General features: G+C 51.6%; 1 protein-coding gene across 2 annotated transcripts in view; it reads right to left on the bottom strand.

The window, feature by feature from the left end:
• Nucleotides 1–27839, bottom strand: part of KIRREL3 (kirre like nephrin family adhesion molecule 3) — a 378874-nt gene that overhangs the window by 62382 nt on the left and 288653 nt on the right. The window lies entirely within an intron of this gene.

The following is a 27839-nucleotide window of genomic DNA, read 5'->3' as shown; positions in this document are numbered from 1 at the left end:
TGAGTGCAGTGGAGCTGAGTTGAGTGCTTGGCAGATTCGGTTTAGATGTAATGTAATATAGTGCAAGATATTATAGAATAATATAGTATAATGAAGTCCTTAATTAGCCTTCTGATAAGATGGAGTCAGATGCATCATTTCTCTCCCCCTCGTCGGGGGTTGTCCTGTTTTGATAGCCCTGGATGTCCCTGAGCTGCAAACTCTGCAGATGGTGAGCACTGAAAGCAATAGCCCTGCTTGAAATAAATATCCCTGCTTCCTGTGCCTGCTTCTTTCCTCCTCCCTGGGGATCTCCAGCTGGCTGCTGCTGGACACAGATACAGGGCTTGGAGAGGATTGGTGTGACCCCTGCTCTGACTGTGGAGTGGGAGGGAGGTGAGGCTGTTTTGGGGTAGAAGGGCAGGGGAAGTTGGATTTGGACCTGTAGGACTCAGGGTGGAATAACCTCTGGGCATCAGGAGTGTGACCTCCAGGTGCCTGCCTTGGAGGAGGGCTCCCTTGGCAGCCTCTGTCCCAGAGGGACCACGGAGGAATGGGGGCACTCCCTGCTCTCTTTGATGTCCCTGTCACTCCCACAAGCAGGTTGTGGTCACCTCCTGCCACAGGGAGGCTTCTCAGCACCTCCCTCTGGGAATGCAGACCTAGACATGGGGGAACAGACACATTTAAGACCTCAGCCTTCCTTTGAAAGCACCTGAGAGCCCGTGGGAGGCTGCAGCTCCAGGCTCTGCTGGTATCTCACAGGCATGGGCATCTCTGCTGGAAATGAAGGCAGAGACAGGGACAGGTGGAAACACAGAAGCATAGGAGGGGCATCTGAGCATGGTCTTCTCTTTTGGGACCAGCTCATGCACCTGGCACCCCAGAATGCCAAGAGATGGGAAATCCAGCTGGAGAGAGGGGCTGTGCTTTAATCCTGCAGGGAGGAGCTTTTATCTCTGCTACCCTGATGGGTCTGCTCCATCCAGGATCTGTGCTGGAGATGGAGCTTTGTCCAGCTCCTCATGGAATCAGAGCATTATCTAGGTTGGAAAAGACATTTAAGATCAAGTCCAGCCATTCTCCCATCACTGCCAAGCCCACACTAAACCAGGTCCCCAAGTACCACATGGCTTTTAAATCCTCCCAGGGACAAGGACTCCAGCCTGCTCCAGAAGTGAACCATGAAAAGTTTGGCCATTGGTGAGTGTTTCATCAAGAGATAAAAAGTTCCTGACTAAGTAAGACAAATGCACTTTTAGTTTTGCTCTGAGAGACCCGAGCTCAGCCCTCCCTCTCCCTGGCTCTTTAACAGCATCCCCAGTCCCATGGATGCCTCACATAATTCCAGGAGAGCAGCAGGGAACCTCCTTGTTGCTGAAAGCTGCTGGAAACCCCCTCATTGAGAGCCCTTCCAGCCCAAAGCACTGCCCAAAGGCACTGAGCTCTTCCCAGCCATGACCTTTGGGAAGCCAAATTCTGTTCTTGCCACAGACAGATGTGCTGGGGCACATCTGTCCTGGGGCCTGTGTGGGGCTGGGAGGCCAGCAGGAATGACGGACACATGAAAGCCACTCTCAAGAAATGGGAAATTGCTCCTTGACACCCTGCTCAGAAGTGGGTGGCAGAGCCCTCTGACCCTCATCATCCTTCAAGGGGGATGCAGTTGGGTGAAATCCGATGGTTTTCTGCCAAAGTGGAGCTGGTTTTGTTCCAAGCCAGTGCTGCTCCCTCTCGGTGTTGAAACCCAGGACATCTCTCTGGCTGTCCTGGATGGCTCCAGCCCCTGGCAGGGGGCTCAGAGACCTTGGCACAGAGCCCAAGACACCTGTGACTTTGATTTTGACACATGGAGCAAATCACATCCTTTATATGAAGAATTACAAGTCAAGAGAGTTTAAGTAGAATAATAGTTAGTTTGTCACAGGGTGAAAAATAGATTTTTGGGGTTTTTTAGAATGGGGGTTCAGGAGGCAAGATGGAGGAATCTGGGCATGTCCAGTCTTTCTCCATCTTCTCCTTGGCCTCCATCTTCTGGGTGATGCTGGCACTTCTGGATTGGTTTAAGGTAGAAGCTCACTGTCTAACATAGGTGATATGTATTGGGAAGTTATGGTAAATATTGTACACATAGTTTTTAGTATAAAAAGATAACAGGGCCCTGAGAGTGGCCAATGTGCCTCAACCTGACCTGCCAGACAGACCTCAGCGGGTTGGAGAAAGAATTTTATAGATAAGAAACAATAAACAACCTTGAGACCAAGAACAGAAGAATCCTGACTCCTTCTTTGACAGCTGGGCTGGGAACAAGGAGCTTTTGTGTATCTCAGAGTGACTCTGACCAGCAGAGATTCTGAGACCTCGGAACCAGAGCTGGCCTAAGCCCCCTCTGAAATCCCCAAGCCTGGCCTTGCTCCTGAGCTGCCACTGCCTTGTGGTTGGCTGAGGAGGATTTAAAACCTCCAGTGCTGGGCTGGGGTGGGAACTGGGAAGGGATTATGGACCCTGACAACCCAGAGGTGGCTGCCTGCCCCAGGCTGGGATTTGCAGATGGGCTGTGGGCACTCCCTGCTGTGCACAGTGGCTGCCAAGTGCTGGGAGTAATGGGATTTTTCAGCTCAGTGGGTGGAACCCAAGGACTGGGAAAAAAGCTTTTCTACATGGATCCAAAATGTACTTTTTGGGTTTTTCTCTCTCTCTTTTTTTTTTTTTTTTTATTTCTTCGGGCTAAAAGAGTGGAACAAGAAAGTGAAAATCTGTGGTTTGGGTTAGCTGGAACGCCTGTCACTGAGATGTGAAAACTGGAACAATTCTGCTCCATTCTGATGTTATTTAACTATAAAGGAAGTATGAATTTTAATTTTTAAGATTTATTTATTTTAGTTTATTGGATGAGTTTATGCTGTTTAAAACCAAATCTGGCATTTTTCAGTAGTTTTTTCTCCCTTCACTGAATCCATTAATTGAATTTGACCTCTGCTTGTAAAAGTACTGAAAATTCATCGTGTAGAGTGGGGAAAAAATCAACCCACAAATCTTTCTCTGAAGACCATCTTGGAATTTAATGAGGGAACTTTTATGGTGAGATATTTGACATTCCTGACTTTTTTCCCTGGTATTCCTGCAGCAACAAAGCAAAGCAATCTAGCGTGTCCACTAGGGGATATTATGGGACAGGGGAGAACATAATGCAAACAAACATGGAATCACTTGTCAGGCCTGTGCCAGAAATCCTTGGTTTTTACAGTTTTGCTCCTGTTTCTCCCTATGGGATCAGCAGCCAGCCTTGAGGAGCTGCTTATGGCAATGAGGAGAGGATGGGTTCTGGCTATCTCTTCCCAGGTAAATGGTTTTCATCACCCAGTTCTCCAGGTAGCTGTGAATTATTGATGTCTCCAGGCTCCCTAACAGGGAATTTGCTTGGGGTGGAGGGTTTGATGAAGAGGAATCAGTGATGTCTCTCTAACTTCTGCAACATGAAGGATGGATGTATTCTTCCCCACCCCAACTCCAGCCTGGGAGAGGAGGCAGAGGAGGAGGAGGAGGAGGAGGAGGAGGAGGAGAATGAAAAGATGAAAAGGGGAGAAGAAGAAAGGAGGGAAAGCAAGAAGCCGTGATCCATTATTCATCCACTGTGCTTCCAGGATTGGTTGTTATTATGAGGCACCACTACAGAATCTGGTCTCCTAATTTTTAATCACGTAGCTATGGAAGCTCTAGCCTTCCTGATTAAACCTGGGATATAAATAGGAAGAGTTGTTTGGGGTTGCAGGGGGAGTTATTCCTGACAGCAAAGCAAATGAAGTTAACCCGCTCATGCCCAGGAAGATTGAAATGATGGAGAAGGGATGTGGAGAGCTCCAGCCCACAGGCACAGAAAGCTGGATGGAAAGGGCCTCAAGGTGCACCTGGGAGGTGTAGTTGGGATATTAGGGAAAAATCCTTCACTGAAAGGGTGGTCAGGTGGGAACAGGCTGCCCAAGGCAGTGGTGGAGTCCCCATCCCTGGAGGTGGCACCTGGGGACGTGGTTAGTGGTGAGCATGGTGGCAGTGCTGGGGGGACTCGATGGCCTTACAGGGCTTTTCCAGCCTGAATGGTCCCATGAGTCTGTGACAGGCAGCTTGTTATGGGGTGGGAGTCCCCATAAATTATCCCCAAATGGACATGAGAGTGAGTCCTTCTGGGGTGGAGGTGAATCACCCCAGCTGAAGGTCTCCTGTTCCTCACGTTGCCCTCAAGACCTCAGCTGGACACTTGTCCCTCTCTTCACTGCAGATAAAACTTTCTAAAGAAATGCTGACAAACTTTTCCCTGCCAAACTCCTCATTTTCTGTCAAAATACAGGAATTGCTGAATATTTTAAAGCCAGTCTTCAATCTGTTCTCCATGGCTCTGGGCTGCCTGGATGAGAGGGGACAGCTTGGGGTGTCTGCTCCCTGCCCTTTGGAAAAGTGCACTTACAGCACATCATCATAAAGAAACACAATTAAATGATGGTGCTCTTGGTGCATTCATCAGCTTTTAAAATTACTTGTTAGAGGCTCTCCTGCACACTGTCCCACCCTGCACAACTTGGTTAATTAGTGACCCCCACAGAATCCTTCTGCTGGGCTGAGACCCCAGGCTAAGGCTGCCTTTAGGAATGACCTGGCTGTTTTTAAATCCACAGCAGCTGGATGAGGATGTAGCAAGCAAACAGAGCCTCAGTCATTAGCAGTAGTTGCTGAGATAACAGGATCCTCCAGCAGCCAGGTCCTGGAAGTGCAGGAAGCAAAAAGCCCTGCAGCCAGCAGCACATTTTCCCTAATTAAGGATGTTTTCCTGGGTTGTGCCTGGTACCTTACTGCTGCTGGCTTTGGGTAACCACCTCCTCTTCTTGGGGCCAAGCTCTTCTTCAGTGTTAAGGGATTCAGCCCCAGCACCTGCTGGTGGGCAAGGGTCACCCAGCTGCTGGGCTGGACAGGCAGACACAGCAGCCCCTGAGGGCTGCCCTGAGCCAAATATCTGCAAGGAGTGTTCAGCTGGTGTTGGACTCAGCACAAGAGTCCCCTGGGGAACCAGATCCCTTGGATAAGGCCTTGCTGATGCATTGCTCATCTTCATGGCTCCCCTTCCCTGGGGGCTCTGGGCCCAGCCCACGTGGGAGTTAAACAAATAACAGTGACCAGAGGATGCTCCAGGTGATCACAATGTGCCATGAACCACTGGAAGGTTCTTCCTGGCCCCAAAGCTGAGAGAACAAGTGTAAATCAGCCTGGAGAGGAAAAGGCTCTGGGGAGACCTGAGAGCCACTTCCAGTGCCTAAAGGGGCTCCAGGAGAGATGGAGAGGGGCTTGGAACAAGGGCCTGGAGGGACAGGACACAGGGAATGGTTCCCACTGCCAGAGGGATGGGATGGATGGGAGATTGGGAAGAAATTATTCCCTGTGAGGGTGGGCATGCCCTGGCACAGGGTGCCCAGAGCAGCTGGGGCTGCCCCTGGATCCCTGGCAGTGCCCAAGGCCAGGCTGGGCAGGGCTGGGAGCAACCTGGGACAGTGGGAGGTGTCCCTGCCATGGCAGGGGTGGCACTGGATGGCTTTTAAGGTCCCTTCCAAACCTATTCTGTGATCCTGTGATGAATCAAGAGCATCCCCAGCCTCCCCAGAGGGGAGAGCTGCCTCCCAGTGAGCACTTGGTGAGAACACAGGGCCCTGTGGGCTGAGGAAGCCAGGCTGAGCACAGCTCCCTTTGCTGCTGTGCTTTGTCTGTGCAGGAAGGGAACCCCCAGAGAGATTCCGCTGGCTCAGCCCAGCCCCTCGTGCAGCAAGGGTGGATGTGGGAGCTTTGCTCTGCTCTGCCAAGTGTTTGTGCATTCTGACACAGTGCTGCAGCTTGCCAGGGAGGCACTTGAGCTCTTGTAGACCAGCCAGGCTCGTGGGGCAGCACAGAGCAGCTGCTGGGCCTGACAGGGTCCGGCACTGCCCTGACCCGCAGGAGCCGCTTGCCCCGGGGGGGTTTGGAATACAAACCCTGCAAACAGAGTCTGCCTTGGCAAATCCCACCTCTGCTCCACACTGGGCACTGGGAGGGCAGGTTTTCTGCCTGGCAAGGCACTTGTGGAAGATGCAGGATTCAACCTGCAGCCTCTGGAAGATCCTCTGATCTAGTGGAAGGTGTCTCTGCTGGGGGGTTGGACTAGACAGCCCCCCAACCCAAATATTCTGTGTGTTTATTATCCTGTCCTGGTCCAAAAGGTGGTCAATGTATCAAGACTCTGGGGCTGTGACTTTGGCAGTAAGCTCTTGCTAATGATGTTCAGCAGAATGAAGAGTTAATTGGCTGTGGTATCATTTCTGTGCATCATTTGGGATCAGAGCATCCTCTTCTCTGCTTGAGAGCTGCAGGGAGCTGCCTCCTCTTCCCAGACAGTATTTGCTTTCTCCACCAGCCTTGGGGGCATTTTGGAGCTTTAGTGGTGTTGCTCTGCACGATGCTTTTGAGATTCTGGGGTGTTTTGGCCACACTCATGGATGCAGAACTCTCTGGAGCTGATCAAAGGAAAAGACCAGCTCCCCTACCAGGCAAAATCAGCAGAGGTTGGGTTGTTTAATTGGCAAAATAAAGGCTGGGAGGCTCCACTGGCATGAATTACAGTGAAAGAACCAGAAGTAGGTTGGGAGAAGACAAAGAAAAAAGCAGGAAAATTTGGATGCTGGGGGAGAAAGAAGGTTCTCTGTTTCATCAAGTGTCTAGGAAAGCTTGCCACGAGGAGGAAAAGGGGCTGGAACACAAAACTGCTTTTAGGATGAAGCTTGCTACACAGGATAAGAGAATCCCCTTACAGGGATTGTGTTTCTGGCAGAGTTTTCCAGCAGACTGCTCAGGGTCTCGCTGTATTATCAGCCCTGAAGGCTGCAAATTGTGAGGGCCTAAACCACTGCAGAGCAGCTTACAGCTCCAGGAGTGTTTAGCTTTCCATTTATCAGGCCTTTACACATTTAGGATTCAGATTTCCAGCAGTTCTTCAGAGCTAGGAAGGATATAAACAGACTCTTAAGTTTTGTCCAACACTTGAAAGGCAGGGATTTTGCTGTCTGAGCATTGTCACGGGCTGGGCTTCTCAGGGCAGCACCAAGTGGGGACTTGGGGCAGGACTGTGGGGCTCAGTGACCTAAGATCTGGAGGAAACCTATTCCTGGATGCCAACTGCATCCTCCCCTCCACTGTCTTGAGGAGCATCTGTTCTACCTCTCCCCTTCCTGATGCAATTAGGATTTCAGTTCTTTTGCTTTGGCAGGTAAGGAAAAACAAACAACACAGAGTTTCACTGGGGTCAGCACAGGGCTCAGAGTCCTTCCTGACTCCAGAGTGGAATATTCCCCCATCAGGTATGACTGGGCAGATCTTCCTTGGCATCCCACATCTGAAACCTGGAGAGCAGTCCTGTCTGCAGCTGCTCAGCAGGAGGAGGCTCCACTCTTCTCATCCTCATCCTCCCATGCTGGGCTCATCCCCAGCAGTGGGGGCAGCAGGATGGGTGAGGGGATTCTGCCTTTCTGCTCTGCCCTTGTGAGCCCCCACCCACAGAGCTGAACCTGAATCCAGCTCTGGAGTCCTCAGCACAGGAAGGAGCTGGAGCTGCTGGAATGAGACCTTGGAGATGCTCCAGGGCTGGAGCCCCTCTGCTCTGAAGCCAGGCTGGGAGAGCTGGGGGTGCTCACCTGGAGAGGAGAAGGCTCCAGGGAGAGCTCAGAGCCCCTGGCAGGACCTGAAGGGGCTCCAGGAGAGCTGGAGAGGGACTGGGGACAAGGGATGGAGGGACAGGACATAGGGAATGGCTCCCACTGCCAGAGGGCAGGATGGATGGGAGATTGGGAATTAGGAATTGTTCCTGGGAGGGTTCTGAGTCCCTGGCACAGGTGCCCAGAGTAGCTGTGGCTGTCTCTGGATCCCTGGCAGTGCCCAAGGCCAGGCTGGACAGGGCTGGGAGCAGCCTGGGACAGTGGAAGGTGTCCCTGCCATGGCAGGGGGTGGCACAGGATGAGCTTTAAGGTCCCTTTCAAGCTAAACCATTCCATGCCTCTGTGACTGTATACACAATCCCTGGAGCTGTCTGCACCTTCCCTACTCATGACAGGCTGAAAACCACCCAGCCTGTGCTGTCCACAGTCAATTTACAGAGGCCACAGTGGCTCTGGGATGAGCCCTGGCATGGTTTTCAAGCATCCAGCCCCCACTGTATGCCCAGCCTCTGGCCCTGCTGAGGTTGCCATGGCATGGGAGGCTGGTGCTTTGCCTTCCTGCATCCATCCCATGGCAGGCCCTGGCAGGGTTGCCCACCCTGGGCTGGCATTCCTGCTCTGTGCAGGACAGAGCTGTCCCCCAGTCCTTGCTGGGGATGGATGGGAAAAGGAGGGTATCGTGTCTACAGGTTCCCTGCTGTCCCTGCTGTGTCCTGGCCATATCTTTCCCAGGCTCTGCTGTCTCATTCCTCCTCCTGACCCATGGGAGCTGAGCCTGGAGAGCCTGAAAAATGCTGGGCATCTCCTGGTGCTCCAGAGCTGCTGCCAGGAGAGGGAGAGGAAATATGCAGGCAAACAGCTCAGCCTGGGGAAAACACACTAAAAAATAAATCAAAAGAAACAAGGAGAGTCAGGGAGAAAAATAGTGATGAAAGTTTAAATAGTGCATCTCTCTCTTGGTCCTATTTGTCTTGTGGCACTTCAGTGTGTGTGTGTGAGCAGGAGGGGCTGGGGGGCTGCCAGGAGTGCTGCCTCCTCTCCATCCCAAGCACAAACCTGTGTCCCTGTTTTCCCCCTCTCTCTGCAGCTGAGCCTCAATCATGGCCCCTCCTCACATTAAGGAGCTCATGGGAAACAAACCCCTAATATTTCCTAAAATTCTCCCCTTTCCCCCCCCTATTTTCTCCTAATGATTTGTCTTTTTTTCATCCAGCCACTGAAAGTCTCACATGTTCCACATTTCTAGGGTCACCAGGATGGATTTCTCCAGTGGAACAGTGTCTTGCTAGAGAATGAAGATCCCTAAAATTCAGAAATGATTCCTAGAGATGGTTTCATCTCACTGCAGCAAAGCACAGCTCTGCATTCCTACTCACTGCCCTGGAGGGGCTGATTTTCCTCCATCTAAGCCCTCTCCAGGTCATTTTGAGGAATATCACTGGAATACTCTGCTTTTTCATGCTGAGGTTTGCTCCCAGATTCTTGGCTAGAGAGCGTTTTAAATATTCAATTTCCACAATGGATTGGAATTAAATGAAATGTCAGAGTTCTGAAATCCATTGTGAGAGCTGGCTCTGGGCAGGATCCATTTTGGAGGGCACACAAACAGATCTGACATGGGATAAGTGAGCATTTGTATTCCAGTGAAAAGCCTTCTGTGCAAGGAGAAAGAAGTTTTGGCAGCCCCCCTCCACACTTTAACAAAGATCCAGATGCTGTGCAGGCAGGTGGCTGGCCAGGTATGGATTGTTTACGTGGAATGTTCACTCTGCAAAGAGTAAAAAACTTAAAATTTTCTCTCTCAGCTGAAAGGGCAACACAATGCCAAAGAATATATTGCATTTGCCAGGTCCTCGTTCAATTCTCCCACCATGGCAGTGTTTCTGGATGGATCATGTCAGCAGCCACTGCCAAGCCCTAACTCAGGGCAGGGGCATTTGGAGGGAGCTGTTTTGCTTTGCTGTGCCTGCCCTGGCTGCCTGTAAACTGAAGATTGCTGCCCACAAGTGAGAGAGGTGGGCCCGTGGTCCAGGACAACCATGATTAATGGTTCCAATTCTGCCTGTCAGGATGGTAGAAAGTCAGGGTAAAACTTCCCAGATGTGTCAACAGGGAGGGGAGTGGAGGAAAAATTACCTGCCCACCTGGCCTTGTAACCACTGACGTAATCAAATTTACTGATAAGAGCCCATGTCACACACAGGATCCCTGTGCTGGGGATGGCCCTCTGCAGGACAGGCAGCTGAGTGCAAAATTGTGGAATCCTGGAACAGTTTGAGCTGGAAAGAATCTTAAAGCTCATCTTGTTCCACGTCCTGTCATGGCAGGGACACCTTCCACTATCCCAGGGTGCTCCAAGCCCAATCCAACCTGGCCTTGGACACTTTCAGGGATCCAGGGGCAGCCACAGCTGCTCTGGGCACAGGGGAAACTGAAGCACAGATAGACCAGGTGTTCTGAATCCCAGGCTTTCCCAGCTGGAATATCCCTTCATCCCTGCTCTTGTGCAGGCCCCCTGCTCTGCCCTGCTGCCCTGCACCAAGGCCTGTGCCTGGCCTGTGCCAAGCCCCCCTGCACTGGAGGCACGGCAGGGGCTGTGGTTTGGGTGTCCCAAAGTTTTGGGATCTTCTGTGAGAAAAGGAGGCTCAGAGGGCACAACTCCCTGACAGGAGAGGGGAACCAGGGGAAGGTCTGGCTCTGCTCCCGTGGAACAACGGGAGACAAAAGGAAGAGAGAGAGGACAAAAGGAATCAGCCTCAGACTGCAGGAGGGGAGGGTCAGGTTGGGCATCAGGAGGAATTTCTCCATGGAGAGGGAGCTCAGGCCTTGGCAGGGGCTGCCCAGGGTGGTGTTGGAGTCCCCACCTTGGGAGGTGTTCAAGGAACAGCTGGATGTGGCACTCAGTGCTCTGGGCTCGGGTTGGTCACAGGCTGGACTGGATGGTCCAGGAGGTGTTTCCTGGCCAAAATGGTTCTGGAACTCTCCAAATGAATCTGGGACTGTACAGAGACTGCAGCATCCTCACTGATCCTGCACTGGGTGATGGTTAGAGATGCTGAAACTAAAGAGCACAGCCCTGGGTCAGTCTTTGGAGGCAGCAGGGCCCTGGTGGATCCAGGAGGCCCTGGGAATCAGGGAAGAGCCCAGGAGATTGCAGAGATGCTCCAAGCACATCTCTCTTTGCTGTAGCTAAAAAACAGCCTCCCACAAAGAGAAATACAAAGCTGAAGGAAAAGGCTGAGCCATACCCTGGCTCTCCTCAGCTGCAGGACATGCCTGAACCTTCTCCTGGGAGGGGGATCAGCAGGAACATCATTATCTCCCCAATGTAGGCCAGCACCCCTGCCTCCTCCTCCCCCTGCACACAGCTCCCGGGTGCAGACTGACAGATCAGAGAATGCAGGAGAAAAACCGAATTCATTATTTTTCCCATATGTCAGATAGTTTCAAATTGTTAAAAAAAAAAAAAAAAAAAAAAAAAAAAGAGGGGGATTATTACTGTTCATAAAAACATAGGAAAAAAAGGAAAACAGGAGCAAAACCCTGAGCTGGTCCCCTTCTTCTAGTGAGAGCTGCTCTTAGATCCCCTCTCTTGCAGGATGGGGGGAGAACTCCTGCCTGTCTGCTCCCAGGAGGTGCCATGGAAATTCAGTGATGCAGGGCACAGCAGGGTGACATGGGAGACTGGGACCTGGACATTGAGGTTTGGGGCTTGATTATCTGGATGCAGTTTTGAGGCTGCACGCGCCTTGAGCTCATTAGCCAACACCTCTTCTGTTAATTAGCCGTGGTATTTACTACCCTAACAGCACCTTACAGGCCCGGGAGCCTGAGCACAGCTGAACCCTGCATTTCCCTTGGGATGGGCCTGGCAGGGAGCTGGAAGGGTGTGAGAGGAAGGCAGGCACCACCTCCCACTGTGCAGCACCAGGAGATCTCTCTGTCTGAGCCTACATCCAGGGCAGGGTGGGTGGGTGATCCCAGGGATGGGCACAGCCCTTCCCAGTGCCCTGCAGGCTGAGGAGAGCGAGAGGAGGTTTGTATTCTGAGCCTTGCTGCATCTCAGTCCCGGGCTCCTGTCTGGTGCTCAGGGACAAGGAGACAGGATGAGATGTGAGTTTCCAGCTCAGGAGCTCATTTCCACCCTCGTGGCCCCGGTGCTGATTCACTTGCTCAGTGCAGAGGCTTTGCCCTCCCCTCTCCCGTGGTGTTTCCCTGCCTGGCCCAGCTGGGATGTGCAGGTTCCTGCTCTGATCCAGCTGTCCCAGACTCGGATGGCAGAGAAGTGCCTGCCTCACCAATGCCAGGCTCTGCAGCACGGGATGGAGACATCCCAGGGGTGCTTTGTCATTCCCAGACTGCACTTTGAAGAGTGGAGGGATTCCACCTTCCTTTGGGTCTGGAAGGACTGATTTTATTTATTTGCTTTTAAGGTGAAAGGCTGATTTTTGCTTTTTTTTCTCTTCTTTCCCTTGAAGGCCACAGCTTTGTCATGTGCTGCCCCTTAAACCATTCCCTGCCCCAGAGCCATGGCTATTGCTGCTTTCCCCAGCTGCAGTCCAGGGCTGGAGAAAACCCAGATCCAGCTGCTGGGATGTGTCACCAAGGAAACTGGGAACAGGAAAGGGGGAGAAGAGACAAGACTTGAAGGCCAGGCTGGGAAAAATCTCCCTGGCACTTCCTGTGCCTAGGATTTGAAGTATGACTGCCATTTCAAGGAAGAAGGATGAAGGATGCCTTTTCATTTGTACAATCTCAGAATTGGTTTGGGTTGGAAGGGACCTTAAAACTCATCTCATTCCACCCCTGCCATGGCAGGGACACCTTCCACTGTCCCAGGCTGCTCCAAGCCCTGTCCAGCCTGGCCTTGGGCACTGCCAGGGATCCAGGGGCAGCCACAACTGCTCTGGGCACCCTGTGTCTCACCTCCCTCCCAGGGAAGGATCTGTCCCTGTGGTTTCTCTGTCCTTGGCTGTTTGCACAGCCAGGATCAAACTGAAGAAAAGGACGAAGGTTTTTCACACCTGTTCAATTTGGGTCACTAGGAAGGGTGGAGTTCCCCAGGGTTTTTAGGCTGTTGCCTTGTGCTACTCTCCATGGACATGCTGGGATGGGCCCACCAGGGCTGGGAAAGCTCCTACCTCCCTCTGCAGGATTGATGAGACAATTTCTTGACCCAACTGCCCTTCCTTGGGCATGGATCCTTGTTCCCATGTGCTGAGAACCTGACATCAGCACAGACTGAGTTTGGAGGGATGGAGAGGTTCCCAAGACCTCAGAGCATGGTGACTGTGATGGAGATGGGCTAACGTGGGACCAGAGGAGGATGGGGGGTGTTGCCTACAGCTCATGTCTGTGCTGTGGCTGTTGGAAACAAAGGACGACCAGGACAGATCTGTCCCTTTCCAGGCCATGGTGGTGAAGCCCTGGCATAGGATGCCCAGAGCAGCTGTGGCTGCCCCTGGATCCCTGGGAGTATCCAAGGCCAGGCTGGACAGGGCTGGGAGCAGCCTGGGGTAGTGGAAGTTGTCCCTGCCATGGCAGAAGGGGATGGAATGAAATGAACTTTAAAGTTCCTTCCAACTCCTTCCATTGTTGGATTCTGTGAATACTCTCTTTTGCAGGTCAGTTGGAAGTTCTTGGATCCCTCCTTCCTTGGCAGGAACAGGCTGTGCACTCCACCAGGAGACATTCCCACTCAGATCCCTGGCTGTGCTGCTGCAGAGGAATCGAGGGCAGCTCACACCAGGGAGCCCCACGGGGACATGGAAATCCAGTGCTTTGCTCTTGCCTTGTGGTGGCACCGAGATGGACGAGGCAGGAAGGGCTGGGCTGGGAGCTTTCATCTGGGTACCAGCCAAACCCTCCCAGGTGTAAGACCCCACCAGAAATAATAAATAAAATACATCAATTAGTGACTAATCCCATGTCCCAGATCTGTCAGTGGTTTGCTTCCCTCCCCTCTCCCCAGCACCACAGGCCTGCAAACAGCTGGACTCACCCACCTGTGGTAGCTCCAGCCAGATTTAAACACTCCCTGTTCAACACACCTGGGAGCAGGTCACACACCTGGCCTGAGCCACCTCAGGCCTCACAGCCCACATCCTCCCACTGCTGTGCTGGACAGGTCCTAAACCCTGTCCCTGATTCAGAACACGGGAATGCCAGGGAGGCCATGCTGACCATCTCCTCAGGGAAAAGGGCAGCTGGAACTGGGCATCCAGCTCTGGCAAACAAGGAACATCCCCTGCTCTGCTTTAAGCACCGTGCAGAGCATTCAAAGATCAAACAGACCGAGCCACTGTTGGTGCTGTGGCAGGTCCCACGGGAGCTTGCTGGACACCAGGGACGTGTCCCTGAGCTGCAGAGGTCACAGGCTCTGCAGACCTTCAGCTGCTCTGCAGTGAGGGCTGAGCAAACCCCCAGGGATGAATCCAGCATCCATCAGCTGAGTTTGATCAATGCAGTGCAATTCCTTATCTCCAACGTGGCTGGGCCACACATTTCAGAGCAAACCAAACCTAGCCTGCCCAGGATGGAGCACGATCAATCCCAATGTCCCTGCATTGACACATGTCTGGGTTTGGTCTGAATCCCTTATCAGGCAGCAGTACAGCTCCACAGGGAAAAGGTTCAGCCTCACAGACACTTTAGTGCCCTTGTCTGCCCTCCAGTCTCGCAGCCTTTCCCAGGATAATTCATCCTGCACAGACCATTAGCATAGCCCCATTTTAAGATAAATTATCCAAATCTTTAAACCTCTGCTCGGAGGGAATCCCCTGGGGTGGCTGTTCACAGTCAAGTCCCTCTGTGAAGGCATCCCCATGGAGCCAGAGCCATTAATACAGCATTCCCAGAGAGCCTGCAAATTGCATAGTAGCAGGAAAATGGGGCTGGAAAAGCAGGAACCCTGCTTAAAGCCATGACACAAGGATCCTGAGAATACTGGCTTGGGGTTTGCTCTGCCTCCATGATTCACCAAAGGTTGTTCTTTGACAGGAGCACAAAGACAGAGGTGTCACTCATCCTTAGGGACATGGTGCCTGTGTACTGGACCCTGCAGGGAAACAGGCAGGTTCCCCGGGCTTCACCCTCTAGAAATAGTGACAACCCTGCCAGAAATGGTGGGATTTGTGGGAAAAGCCCAGAGGAAAGGATGCCAGTGAAGATAAGAGGAACTGGAGAGCATGGGAAGGCAGAGCAAACAGAACTCGTTAGAGAAGGGAGTAGATGTACTACCTGGGGCTGCTCCAAAATCTGCTCCCAAATGTGTTTGGTTTTCTTTTTTTTTTTTAATAGGATATTGATTTTGTTTCTTTTTTTTTTAAATTTATTTTGACTGATGGAGTGTTTCGGAGAAATGTCTGCTTTGGTGGAATTTTATTCTTTTTTAATTAAGGAATCAATAGCAAAAAAAAAGGCAAGAACATGTCAATAGGGGAAATGTTTTGGTCTCGTTCCTCTTGAAAGGTGATGGTGAATCTGAGCAGGTTTGGCCTGACCTGGGAAATGAGGCGAGGAAAGAGCAAGGGAGGGAGCATCAGGTGTCTGAGTGATGGCTCCCAGGAGCTTGTGCAGCAGAAAGAGTTGTGTTTCCTTCTGACTTTTTTGCTTGATTTTTTTTATTGTTTCTCTTTTCTGGCAGTTCTCATTATGGTTTTCTATCCAGCACCTCTGAAATGTTATGGGCTGAGAAGCAGCAGCTCCCCTAGGGCTGTTCCCCTCCTTAGACTGAGACATGCACAAAGCAATCAGGACAGCACTAATGACACCCCAGCTCTGGCTCCTGCTCACCAATCCCAGCTCCCACCACACCAGGATCCTGCTCACCAATCCCACCACACCCAGATCCTGCTCACCTGGATTGCAGCAGAAATGACCCTGCTCAGTCACAGCAAAGGAGCCTCCAAGGACACAGAACAAGCTGGGAGGTGAGGCTGCTGTTGGTAATGGAGTATCAGCTTTTGATTCCATGGGAAACCCCACTGTGAGGGGTTCTACCAGACCTTTTCCCATTTATTCCCACTGTCCAAGTGCATGAGGAGCTCTTTCTCAGCTTCAATCACAAATTGATCCCAAAATTTACATATAATAAACCCATAAATGATAAATCAACACCATCATTGTACCCCTGGGCTGGAGCCCCAGGGTGCTCCTGTTCTGGGGAGATGGATTTCCCTGGTGGGGGGCACAGAGAGAAGTGCCACTGGCATTACCCAAAACGGCCATCACCATCCCCCTCCTGCCTCCTGAGGGTTTAATCAGTCAGATCCTGGCTGCTGAAATGAAGAGGAAGGGAAGAGAAATGAGGAAGCTCAAAGCTGGGTGGCCCAAGGGACAGGACAGAGCCTTGCTCTGTCACAGCTGGAGGGAGAAGGCAGGACAGAAACTGTGCTGGATGGGAAGGGAATGGAAAGAAAATCTACTCAGGAATTTAGGTTGTTTTTATTTTAAACAAGAAGTGCTGAGTTAGCACAAAAGGAGAGGTTTGGAAGACATCAAAACACAGGATTTGGGTTTTTCCCTGCCTAGCCTTTCATTTTGGAAAGGCTCATGTGAAATTTTTGGCCTTTTTCAGGAACATAAAGCCCTCTGCTGCCCTGTCCCAGCTGGAATGCTTTCTCAGCTTTGACTCACACAACAAACAGCTCCCAGTGAGTTTATCAGCAATGGAAAACCAGTCAGTCACCCAGCTCTGGACCACTGGCTCCATCATTTTGTGAGGTCTCATTTTGGGACAAGCTGTGCCTGACCAGACAGACAGGGCATGCAGGCCTGGAGGTGGTGGATTAAATAGAAGAGACTGAGGAAGAAGAGGCAAAAAGCTGGGAGAAGGAGGATCCAAGTAGTGGTTGGAGGGAAACTGGCTGGAAAGGATGACGTCCTGTCTGGACATGTGGGCTTGGAAGGCAGGGGAGTGATGCAAAGCTCCTTCCTGAGCTCCTCACTCACCCCTGTAGCCTGTGGAGCGAGTTCCCAGCACTGTCCCTGAACCCTCACCATTATTCATGACAGCCTGATAGTGCCATTTAACAATCCTAATAATTAGAAAATACCACGAGGTTCAAAAGCAGAGAGGCTGCTCAGGGCTCGATGAAGGAGGGAAGAGACGGCAGGATCCAAGTTCTACTGCAGCAGGAGGGGACAGCCAGGCCTGGCTTGTCCCTGTGTGACCAACCTCCTCTGGCAGCAGCAGATTTAGGGGCAGCAGCACAGGATGCAGCCCCTGCAGACACAGCAGGGCCCTGTGTGAAGGCTGGAGTGACTCTCTGAGCTCCCGTCAGCCCATCCCATTCCCACGGATCCGGCAGCATCCGTGGCCCCAACCGGCTCTCAGCAAAGTTCTCTCTTTCAAAGTGCTGGAGATGAGGACAGCACATTGGGGGAGCTCCCAGCCCCTGGGTACTTGTCAGTTATTCCTGAGATGCTCCAGCTAATTATTTTTATCCTTCACGAGTCGTGTGGCATTCCGGAGGTGTGGAAAATAGGACATTCTCGGCATCCCTGTCTCTCTGGCGTGGGCTAATGGTGCCTGCAAATTGCTGCTCCGTGTCAGGGGATCACTGCTCCTAATCAGGCTGAGATTTCTGATGGGCTCCACACTGACCACACTTCTTCCTCCCCTGCTTTGCTCCAGGGGGAAATGCAGGATGTTTTTTCCAGTGACACAAGATTTTCCTTTCCCTTGTGCCCATCTCAGTCCACTATGGGCTTGCAGGAGTCTCTGGGAAGGGATGTATGGACTGGGATGCCATTCCTTTTTTGGGCTGCAGACCACCAAAGCCGTCTGAAAAGTGTCTCACAAGTAGGCAAACCACTGCTTTGGCTCTGCAAGCACATGGTTGTCTCCTGTTCCCATCTGTTTTTGAGAAGTGGAAGGTGGTGAAGACCAGAATGTGAATTTGTTTTTTCCCTGGGTCCATTCCTCCTGTGCTGAAGAGCTTTGGCCCTGAGGGCTGTGAATGGTACAGAATTTTTCAGAGATGGGGGGCAGTGTTGGGGGTGAGCTGTGGGTGCTCTCCATACACAGAGAGCCTCCCAGGCGTGTTGTGACCACGGCACTGCATGTGCTGGGGGAGGATGGTGGTCACGGACCTGGTGGTACCACAGTGACCAGGGAGCTCTGCCCACACACAGGGATTCTGGTGGTGAAAATACAAGGCAGAGGAGAAGGTGTTTGTTTCCCATCAAACAAACAAACAAACCAACCAGATCAGCTTGTGACTATGTTCCAGCTGCTCCAGGCAGCAACAGAGGAGTTGGTTTGTTGTTTACACACTCAGAGAGGAGATAAGGTCAGGAAATCATAGTTGGCTCCTGCAATCCTAAGGGGGAGAGCAAAGCTCAGTCTGGGAGATAAATCATTCACTATTGACTGCTGTTCTCAATTATTCCTCCATTTCATGAGAAACCTCCAAAACACACACAAATATTTCCACCCAGGCCACAGCAGTGCTCAGTGCTCTCCCACAGATCCCACCTCTGCCTCACCAGGAGTTGCTGCAAGGCCTGTTGCACATTCTGGGTCAGGGCAGGTCCAAAGACAACCTCCTGGAGAAGATTTTTGGAAGTCACTGCCATGCCAGCCATGGGACAGGAAGGAGAGCTGCAGGCAGGGATGTTGGGCCTCAGCACAGGTTGCCTTGTCACAGCTGGATGCAAACTACTATTTGCATTAGGTTAAAATCTTGAGTAAATTGAAATCACAGCAACATCTGCTGCATTTTCATTAAGCTTGTGTTGACACCGGGGGAGGGGGACCTCGGAAAGACAGATGGAAAGGAGGGGGAAAGGTGGATTGACTCAGCACAGCTCTTGAATTGCCTCTGGCAGGAGCCCTGGGCTGGTGCCAGGCTGGGCATTGCAGTCTGGGCAAAGTGACCTCATACAAAAAGGTCCCTTCACCTTGAGTTTTGCTTTCCACCCCAGAGAGGGGTCAGGGAATGCAGGGCACAGCTGTCCACCTAAGGAGAGACCCCCTTCCCAGAAATGGAGCCTATGGCACTGCCAAGAGAGCTCCCAGGGTCTTGGATTGGTTAAGAGAGAGCCTTGCTCGGCTTCTGCAGTGCAGAAGGGATGGGGGAGAACATCTGCCAGCAAACTGAGTGTCACCAAACCCACAGCAGCTGTACCCTGCTTGTCACATCATCTCTCACTCTTCTCCCAGCCCAGATTCCAAAGCCATCGGAGGCGAGGAGGAGCAGAGCTTTTCATCACTGGAAAACCAACACAATGCTCGTGTTCAGTGCTGCAAAGCTTCAGAACATGACCCTGGCATGCTCCACCAATAACAGAGGCAAAGCAGCTTTATTTTCACTAGAAATTCCCTCACTCCTTCATGCAGTCTCAAGGCTTTGGGGACCTGACATCTGATTCTGGAGTGCCACTTGTGCAGCGCAGCTGTTTCTGAGCCTCATCCCAGGGCCTCACAGCAGCCACTTCCCAAACAAACCCAGCTGAAATAAAAAGGGTTATACATGTCTGCAAACAGCCACCCTTGTGCCAGAGCTTGTTTGGAGGATTGTTTGAGGGGAAAAAAACACACTGAGGAGCTTTTGTTGGGCTGTCCAGCTCCAGTCACTGCAGCCACTGACATGGGGCTGTTCCCACTGCATTCCATGCTGGGAGAGCACCCACGGCCCACTCCGGGGTCCTGGCTGTGGCACTGCCAGCACATTCACACCATCTGCAGCCATGGAAGGGAGGGAAAGCCTTATCTGTGTGGGAAATGATGGACTGGCACTGGTTTTTGGGGAGCTCTGTGGGATTCATGGGCAGGAATATGCTGCAGGTTCAGGTGGGTCCTCTGGGAGCACAGACGTGATGGACTCACAGTCCCAGTCCCAAGTACCAAAGTACTGGGACTGTGCTGAGGACACAGGTGCCACCTCCACCTGCTGGAGAGACACCAGCAAGTGCCAGTGGCCACCTCAGCCCTGGTCACTGCACTCCAGGGCTGGAACCAGCACCATGCCAGCTCGCAGTGCAAAACCAGGAGGATCCTCAGAGCCTGCGGTTTTGCTGCACACACAGAGCTGTCCCTGCAGGTCCCTCCCTCACACTGTGCCACCCACCGGCATCATTCCATGATTTCCCAGGCTGTGGCTCATCCTGGCCATGCCAAGTCCTGCCAGCTCCTATCGGGGAGCTCACAGGAGCTCATTAGGACTGTGGTTGACACTGGGATTTGCCACCTGAGGCAGTCATTGGTTTGTTATTTCTGTGGTGGTTTTGTTCTCCAGCACCCCCAAAGAGAAAGGGATGACGGTTCCCATTTGTCCAAGAGGAGTGTTCAAGTGGCCATCAGGTGCCCTAGCAAAGCCAGGGATCAACACAGCAATTCCTCTGTCCTTGCTCTGCTCTTGTCCATGTTTGGGGCCCAAGCAGAGAGCAATTAGAGCTGACAGTGAGCTGCAAAGATCATCTGGAGATCCTGACCAGGATGAGCAACACTGTGAGGTCAGGAGAGCAGGAATACTTCAGAAAAAAATGACTCATTCCAGTTGAGAAAACGACGCTGCTGCTCCTGCCCTGGGCTCATTTTGTACCAATTCAATTCACCGTTTGCTGTGCTGCACTGATGCAAAGGCAGGAAGAGGAGCAGGGCAGGGACAACACCTGACATGGGGGTTCAGCTCTGCCCTGCCTGGAGCAGGGCTGGTTTCTCCTTTGTTGGATCCTCAAATGGGTTGAATAGATTTAGAAACCTGGCTTGAGGTGGCTGCCTGCTCCCAACAAACCCTGTGTGCTGTCTGCAAATAAAACACCCAACACACGCCAGATTTCAAAAGTGATTTGGATGAAGGAAGTGTCCCCAAAAGAAGTGCTGCTAATTTTCTCCTTCACTGCAGCAAGGCTGCTGGAAGAATGGGGTGGGGCTCCAGGCAGACGTCCCAGTCCTGCCCAGGTGGCACAGCTGGATAATTCACAGCTCTCACGAATATTCAGATGTGATGTGAATAAAGAACACCCACTTTCCTTCTCTGATTCCCCAGGGCATGAGCTGCAGGGGGGAAATCCTCTAACACAGCCATTGCCAGACCACAGGGGAAATGAGTGCAGGGGTGCAGGAATGGGAGCAGCACCAACACCCTTGGAGGATTCTGCCCTTCCCACCTCCCCCTTGGTACCTGTCCCTCCACCCTGGCACCCACTGAAGTATCACACGTGTCCCCAATGGACACTGCCAGCCCCTCCAGTCCTGTCACCCCATGAGGAGGGCAGGGGTCCCTGCTGACTGCCAGCTCTGCAGGCACTGAGAGGAGCAGGCAAAACCCCATCAGAACTCATCATGCCTGCATAGAATGAACAATAAACTCCAACATTTCATTCTGGACAGACAAGATGGAATTTTTTCAGTTTTTCAGTGGCAAAAAAGCCTGAAAAATGAAGTTATTCACCTAATTTAACTCAGTAATTTCTTTTCTTTCTTCCTCTCTGGAGAAAATAAATGGAGGAAAGAGGAGGACAAAGCTTAAAACCTTATCAACAACTTCACATGAGTGTCTTCCACTGAAACCAAGGAGGAAAAAGAGCATCTTGGCCTGTTCACTGATAAACTTTTCATTCTAACTGCTGCACCTTTCTTTCATCCCAGCTGCTGCATCTTCCCAAAGTATCTCCCAAAGCCCATGGGAAGTGTGCCCTGTGTCCATGTCCCTCCCACGCCGATGGCACTGTCTCTATTAACAGTGTCCTTGGCACTGCAGAAGTGCCACCACTCCCTGCTCGTGGCCTGGGTTTGCCCATCTAGAGGCCAGCTTGGAATTCCAGTTCAAAGTGGAGCTGCCTGGATGGAGGCTCAGCCTGCAGGAACTGCTGGTGGAAGGCTAAACCAGAACTAGGGTGGAGCTCCTGGATTAAGGAAAAACCAGGAGTGGCTAAAGATGCAATAACGGCCACATGTTCAGTGGGGCTTTGATCTGGGGATTAGGGCTGAAGCAATCAGGTAAAGGTGGAGAAGCTGGTGAAACTGTAATAAGACACAATTTCCAAAGCCTGTCAGATTCTTGGGTTTGATCTGGCAGGATGATTTATCCAAAGGCTTGGGTCAGAGACTCTGCTATTCATTCCCTCCAGCAGCCTCTGCCACACTATTCTTCAGGATGATTTGGCTTCCTACTCAGGAGAAGAAAAGCAACAGTCCATGTACCCACCCCACACTGCCACTGCCAAAAGTCTGATCATCCATTTTCTGGAGCCCTACAGAGAGAGCTGGCCCTCCCAGAAACCACTCTCTGCTCACCAGTAATTCCATTGGTGCTGAAAAATAAATGAAAAACCCTCTAACCACCTGATGATTATTTTGTTTGGCCCATTGCTACTAAAAAAATCTCCCAATTCCTCGTTGGATGATTGTTGGTAATGCTGAGCACCAGCCCTGGTTTTGGAGCTATTAAGCTGCGTGTTAAATGTGAGTGAGGGTTGGGTTTAGGATCGCTGGGGGAAATCCACCCCATTTCTGCTATTGCTCTGGGCAAAGCCGTGCCCTGAGCAGGAAGTGTGGGATGAGCACTTTGGGATGCTCTAGGCATGGCAGAGACTCACAGGCAGAGCTCATTCACAGAACTCACAGAATCACAGAATCACTGGGCTTCAAGAGACCTTCAAGATCATTGAGTCCAACCCAGCCCAAACACCTCAACCAAACCCTGGCACCCAGTGCCACATCCAGGCTTTGTTAAACACACCCAGGGATGGGGACTCCACCACCTCCCTGGGCAGCCATTCCAGAATCACCCTTTTTGTTAAAAACTTCTTCCTAATATCCAACCTCTATTTCCCTTGGCAAAGCTTAAGGCTGTGTCCTCTTGTTTGATGACTTGCTTCCTGGAGACAGAGACCAACCCCACTGACTACAGCCACCTTTCAGGAAGTTGCTCAGAGTGATAAGGTCACCTCTGAGTCTCCTTTTCTCCAGACTAGACAAGCTCAGCTCACTGAAGCTGGGAGAGCTGAAACACCAGAGGTTTGGTTCTGGCCCTGTAGTTTCATAGAATATCCTGAGCTGGAAGGGATCCACAAGGATCAAGGAGTTCAGATCCTGGCCCTGCACAGACACCCAATAACCCCACCCTGTGCTTGGGAGCTCCTTGAGCTATGGCAGGCTTCAAGCCTGAGCTTTCGTGGAGCAGGAGGAGGTGGATGAGTGAGGAGATGTGAATGCAGATTTCACTCTGAGGCAAACCAGAGAAATGAATTACTGCCACTTTTTGTGGGTTTTTTGCCCAGTCAAATACCACAATCAACACACAGAGCATTATAACCAACCCAGAGGCAATTCTGTGGCAGAAAATAAAGGGAAGCAGATGAAAGAAACCCTCTTATTCTTAATTTACTCTGGTTAATTTTAGTCTAATTTGATCACAATGTTCTTCTGTAAATATCAGCCCTTCTTTAATAAGGCAGGGTTGGCCACAGAGGCTGTGACTGCGATGTAATCACCTGGTGTGTCGTAAAAGACTTTCTCTGTTAATTGTTAAGAGGAACTGGAGCTATTCTGAGGCAGGTATGGGGTTTCAAAGAGAGATAATTATAACCCAATCTAATTAGTAATTATAACAGACCTCTCCTAGAAATTGTTTTTTACTTAAATATTCCCCTGGTCCTCCTAAACAGCTGTCTGTGCTGCTGTCAGGAGGTCCCTGGGTGACACTGGGCCAGGACAGGGTGTGGGCACTGGGCTGTTGTGTCGCTGTCCCCATGGCCTCACCCCAGGATGTGATGGAGCCTCGGTCCTGGCATTTGCCAGGGGAGGGAGCAGGAGACAGGCAGGCAGAGCTGAGACAGGAGAGGGTGCTCTCGCCGCAGCAATGGATTAGTGGAGGGACATGGGGTGTCCTGGTGCCGGGGGCTCGCGGGGGGGGGGGTCCTGCTGCCTCGACCCACATCCCAGGAATGCTGCTCCTCCCGGAGCCTGCAAAGCAGCAGAAATCAGAAAGGATTCAGGGGAGACGGGAAAACGGGAGAGGCTGCACAGAAAGCTGGGAGCTGGCTGGGAATGGCTCCTGTTTCATTTTTTCAGTTGTGTTAATGGACACAATCCCCTCAAACCTTCCAGCTCCGACCCCAGGACAGAGCCCGGGGCTCTCGGGCACCGAGACACGTCACAGCACATCACAGGAGGCATCCAGGTCCAGCGACGCCAAGGGCCACAGGCACACCCAGGGTGTGTGGGATTGGATGAACTGGTTTTGTCCCTGGGAGGTCTGCCCAAATCAATTGTTTTTCAGTTCAGTTCAGTTGTAGCAGAATCCTTCATTCCAAAAAGGAAACTTTTCAAATCTCTGCAATTGTCCTCTCCCACTCTTCCTGCTGCCTCTGCGCCAGCCAAATAACTCCAAGTGCTGTCTGGAGAGCTGAGACAGACACCAACAATGCCAGGAAATGGAGCAGCCCAATCTGAGGAGCCTCTGCACAGAAATCCTTGCTCCAGAATGTTTCCTGAACCTGTAGCCACTTTTTCAGCTCTTCCAGAGGCACCTCCCAGAGCACTGGGTTCTCCCTTTCCTCCCCACCCAACGCCATCCTACTGTGGATCCCCGTGATGCCCTGGGACCACCCAACGTGCTTTGGAGGAGTTGCACAGCTTGACCTCTGCAGCAGGGACAGGCAGGACTTTGCTGCCAACCTGCCTGGATTGTCAAGAAATGGTGCAGCCTCAGGAATTAGGCAGAAAAGTATCAACAAGCAGGAAACCTCAGGGATGGAGCAGGAGCTGTCCTGACATGGTCCTTTCTGTGAAGACAGGACTGGGAGATGCGAGGAGTAATTAAACAGAGCTACTGAAAGCTGGCCTTAAAGGATTTAATCTCTGAAATTCAGGCTCTAATTACAGGGCTGCACCAATTCTGACCCTGAACTGATGCGCTATTTTTTAATCGAGTTATTTCTTCCAAGCAGAGCTGTCTCCAGGGGCTCTCCTGGGGCAGCAGCATTAGCTCACAGCTGGGAATGGGCTAACTAGGCCAGCACTGCAGGAATTCGCTGGGATTGGTTTTGTTCTGCACGTCTCAGTATCATTCCAGCAGGGAACACCAGCAATCCTGTGGGCAGCACACGTGTGTAGGGTGCGGGGAACCATCACGAGAGGAGCAGGAGGTGGCAGGCGAGGAATGGGGCTCACAGTGCCACTGTGCCCATAGGGATGCTGCTGTGATAGTGGGATGGCTCACAGTGCCACTGTGTCCAGAGGGATGCTGCTGTGATAGTGGGATGGCTCACGGGCCACTATGCCCACAGAGATGCTGCTGTGATAGTGGGATGGCTCAGAGTGCCACTCTGTCCAGAGGGATGCTGCTGTGAGAGTGGGATGGCTCACAGTGCCAGTGTGCCCACAGGGATGCTGCTGTGAGAGCAGGATGGCTCAGAGTGCCACTGTGTCCAGAGGGATGCTGCTGTGACAGCAGGATGGCTCACAGTGCCACTGTGCCCACAGGGATGCTGCTGTGACAGCAGGATGGCTCAGAGTGCCACTGTGCCCACAGGGATGCTGCTGTGAGAGCAGGATGGCTCAGAGTGCCACTGTGTCCAGAGGGATGCTGCTGTGACAGCAGGATGGCTCACAGTGCCACTGTGCCCACAGGGATGCTGCTGTGACAGCAGGATGGCTCAGAGTGCCACTGTGTCCAGAGGGATGCTGCTGTGACAGCAGGATGGCTCACAGTGCCACTGTGTCCAGAGGGATGCTGCTGTGACAGCAGGATGGCTCAGAGTGCCACTGTGTCCAGAGGGATGCTGCTGTGACAGCAGGATGGCTCACGGTGCCACTGTGTCCAGAGGGATGCTGCTGTGAGAGCAGGATGGCTCACGGTGCCACTGTGCCCAGAGGGATGCTGCTGTGACAGCAGGATGGCTCACGGTGCCACTGTGCCCACAGGGATGCTGCTGTGACAGCAGGATGGCTCACGGTGCCACTGTGTTCACAGGGATGCTGCTGTAAGAGCAGGATGGCTCAGAGTGCCACTGTGTCCAGAGGGATGCTGCTGTGACAGCAGGATGGCTCACGGTGCCACTGTGTCCAGAGGGATGCTGCTGTGACAGCAGGATGGCTCACAGTGCCACTGTGTCCACAGGGATGCTGCTGTGAGAGCAGGATGCTAAACCTGGAGCAGGACGTTAATTTGAGAGCACAATGCTAATCTGAGAGTGGGATGATGATCTGAGAGTCACATGCTAAACTAAGTCTGGCATGCTAATCAGGAACAGGATTCTAATCCAAGAGTGGGAAGCTAATCTGAGAGTTGCATGCTAATCTAAATCTGGGATGCTAAATCAGGAGCAGGATGTTAATTTTAGAGAGGGATACTAATCCAAAACCAGAGATGATAATCCAAGAGCAGGATGCCAGTCTGAGAGCAGGCTGTTAATTTTAGAGTGGGATACCAATCTGAGATCAGGATGCTAATCTTAGAGCAGGATACTAATCTGAGAGTGGGATGTTCCATGGAGAGCAGGATGCCAGTCCCAAGAGCAGGATGTTAATCCAAGCACAGAGATGCCCATTTCCCAACCTGCAGTGCCATCCCTGAAACAAAAGAGACCCCCCTGAAGCATCTCACTGTGGTTCAGCTGCCGTTGCTGTGTGTGGAGGGACAGACCACACCTCCCCCTCCACCTCCACCCCGAGGTGGCCTGGCACGGGATGTGCCACATCTCGCTGTGTTAGCCCATCTCCAGGGCTCCACCTGGAGCCCTCGCTGTGGAGCCCATCTCCAGGGCTCCACCTCTAATCAGGGCTTCTCACTCCCAGACAGAGCTGCTGACCTCGATCCCTTCCAGTTCGAGGCCCCTCCATGGCAAAGTGATTCAATTAAGCTCTGGTTCACAGAGAGGGCTAAAAACAAGGAGGGAGGAAAAAAGAAGTGCCCAACAACAACAAAAATCCCCACTCCTGAGAACAATTTCCTTCTATGGATTTTTAAGACCAGCGGCTGGAGAATCACTTTCTCGTTTCTGTGCTGTCTCTCCAGTCAATAAATAAGAGGGAAATAAAGGATTTCAGAGAAAATAGAATGCAGTCAAAAGGTAAATTGTGGTCTTAAAAGCCCCTAAGAGACTGTCACCGACTTTGAAATGTTTCCTAGTTTGAGACCATTTCTTCCTGACTACATGGTTTCCGCTCCTTTATTTGCATCTCTGGGAGGTAATCTTTAAAACTGATTTTCCCCTGGTTGCATTTCATTGGCAAAGAAACTAAACAGGCTGCTGCATTACAGTAATAACATCAACACTGCAGCCACCTTCGCCTTAATTATTTCTCTGTCTTGCCAACAGAACCAGTTAAACAAGATTTGTATTTGGGTGGGGAGGAGGGGGGTGAAGTGGCAAGTGTGTGGATGGGTGAGATAACCTGGAAAAACCGATTTCTCCCTTGTTATGTGTCACCAGCAGTAAAAAAAAGGTAAAATAATAATAAAAAATACACGAGGTAAAAGGTTTGGGCCATTTAAGTAATAATAATGCCAGCATTTCACCTGTCTTGCTTAATTATTCCCTTCTCTCAGCTCTGCCACCTGAACCAGTTTAGATAAGATTTCAGTGTGGATAAAGAGGAAGAACCTGTATTCTCCACAGCAGATAAGCTGCTTTTTCCAGTCAAAAGGAAGAGAATACGTCACTAAAGCCTTCCTGCTGCCTACTCCAGATTTATCAACAGCCTCTTAGCAAAAGTCTCGCCACTAAAAGCTTGTGAAGTTTTGCAAAATACTACCAGATAAGAGAGAAGCACTTGTAAAGACAAGAAGGAGGCTGGATGTGCAAAGAAGCTCTACACAATCTGTGTCCAGCCAACACACGCTCAAGGTCACCTCAAAAAGCCCCAGGGAGGGGGAACCTGTGTTTAAGGAGAGTCCACAGGCTCTGTGAAGGTCTCATTGCACATGCAGGATGTCCAAGCTGCCTTCTGAGCTGTGTTTGAAAGTCAACTCCTTCCAGACCTCCTGCTCTGTGTTTTAGGTCTCTCCTTTCCAAGACATCCACAGCCACCTTTGTCCATCAGCAAGGGCCTTTAGAACAGTGCTGACTTGCCAGGAAAAGAGCTTGATGGAACATAAACCCATAGAATCATGGAATCCCAGAATGGCTTGGGTTGGAAGAGACCTTAAAGATCACCTTGTTCCAACCCCCTGCCATGGG

Source organism: Serinus canaria, chromosome 24 (genome assembly GCF_022539315.1).
Source record: "Serinus canaria isolate serCan28SL12 chromosome 24, serCan2020, whole genome shotgun sequence".
Lineage (NCBI taxonomy): Eukaryota > Metazoa > Chordata > Aves > Passeriformes > Fringillidae > Serinus > Serinus canaria.
This window is presented reverse-complemented; position numbering and strand designations above follow the sequence as displayed.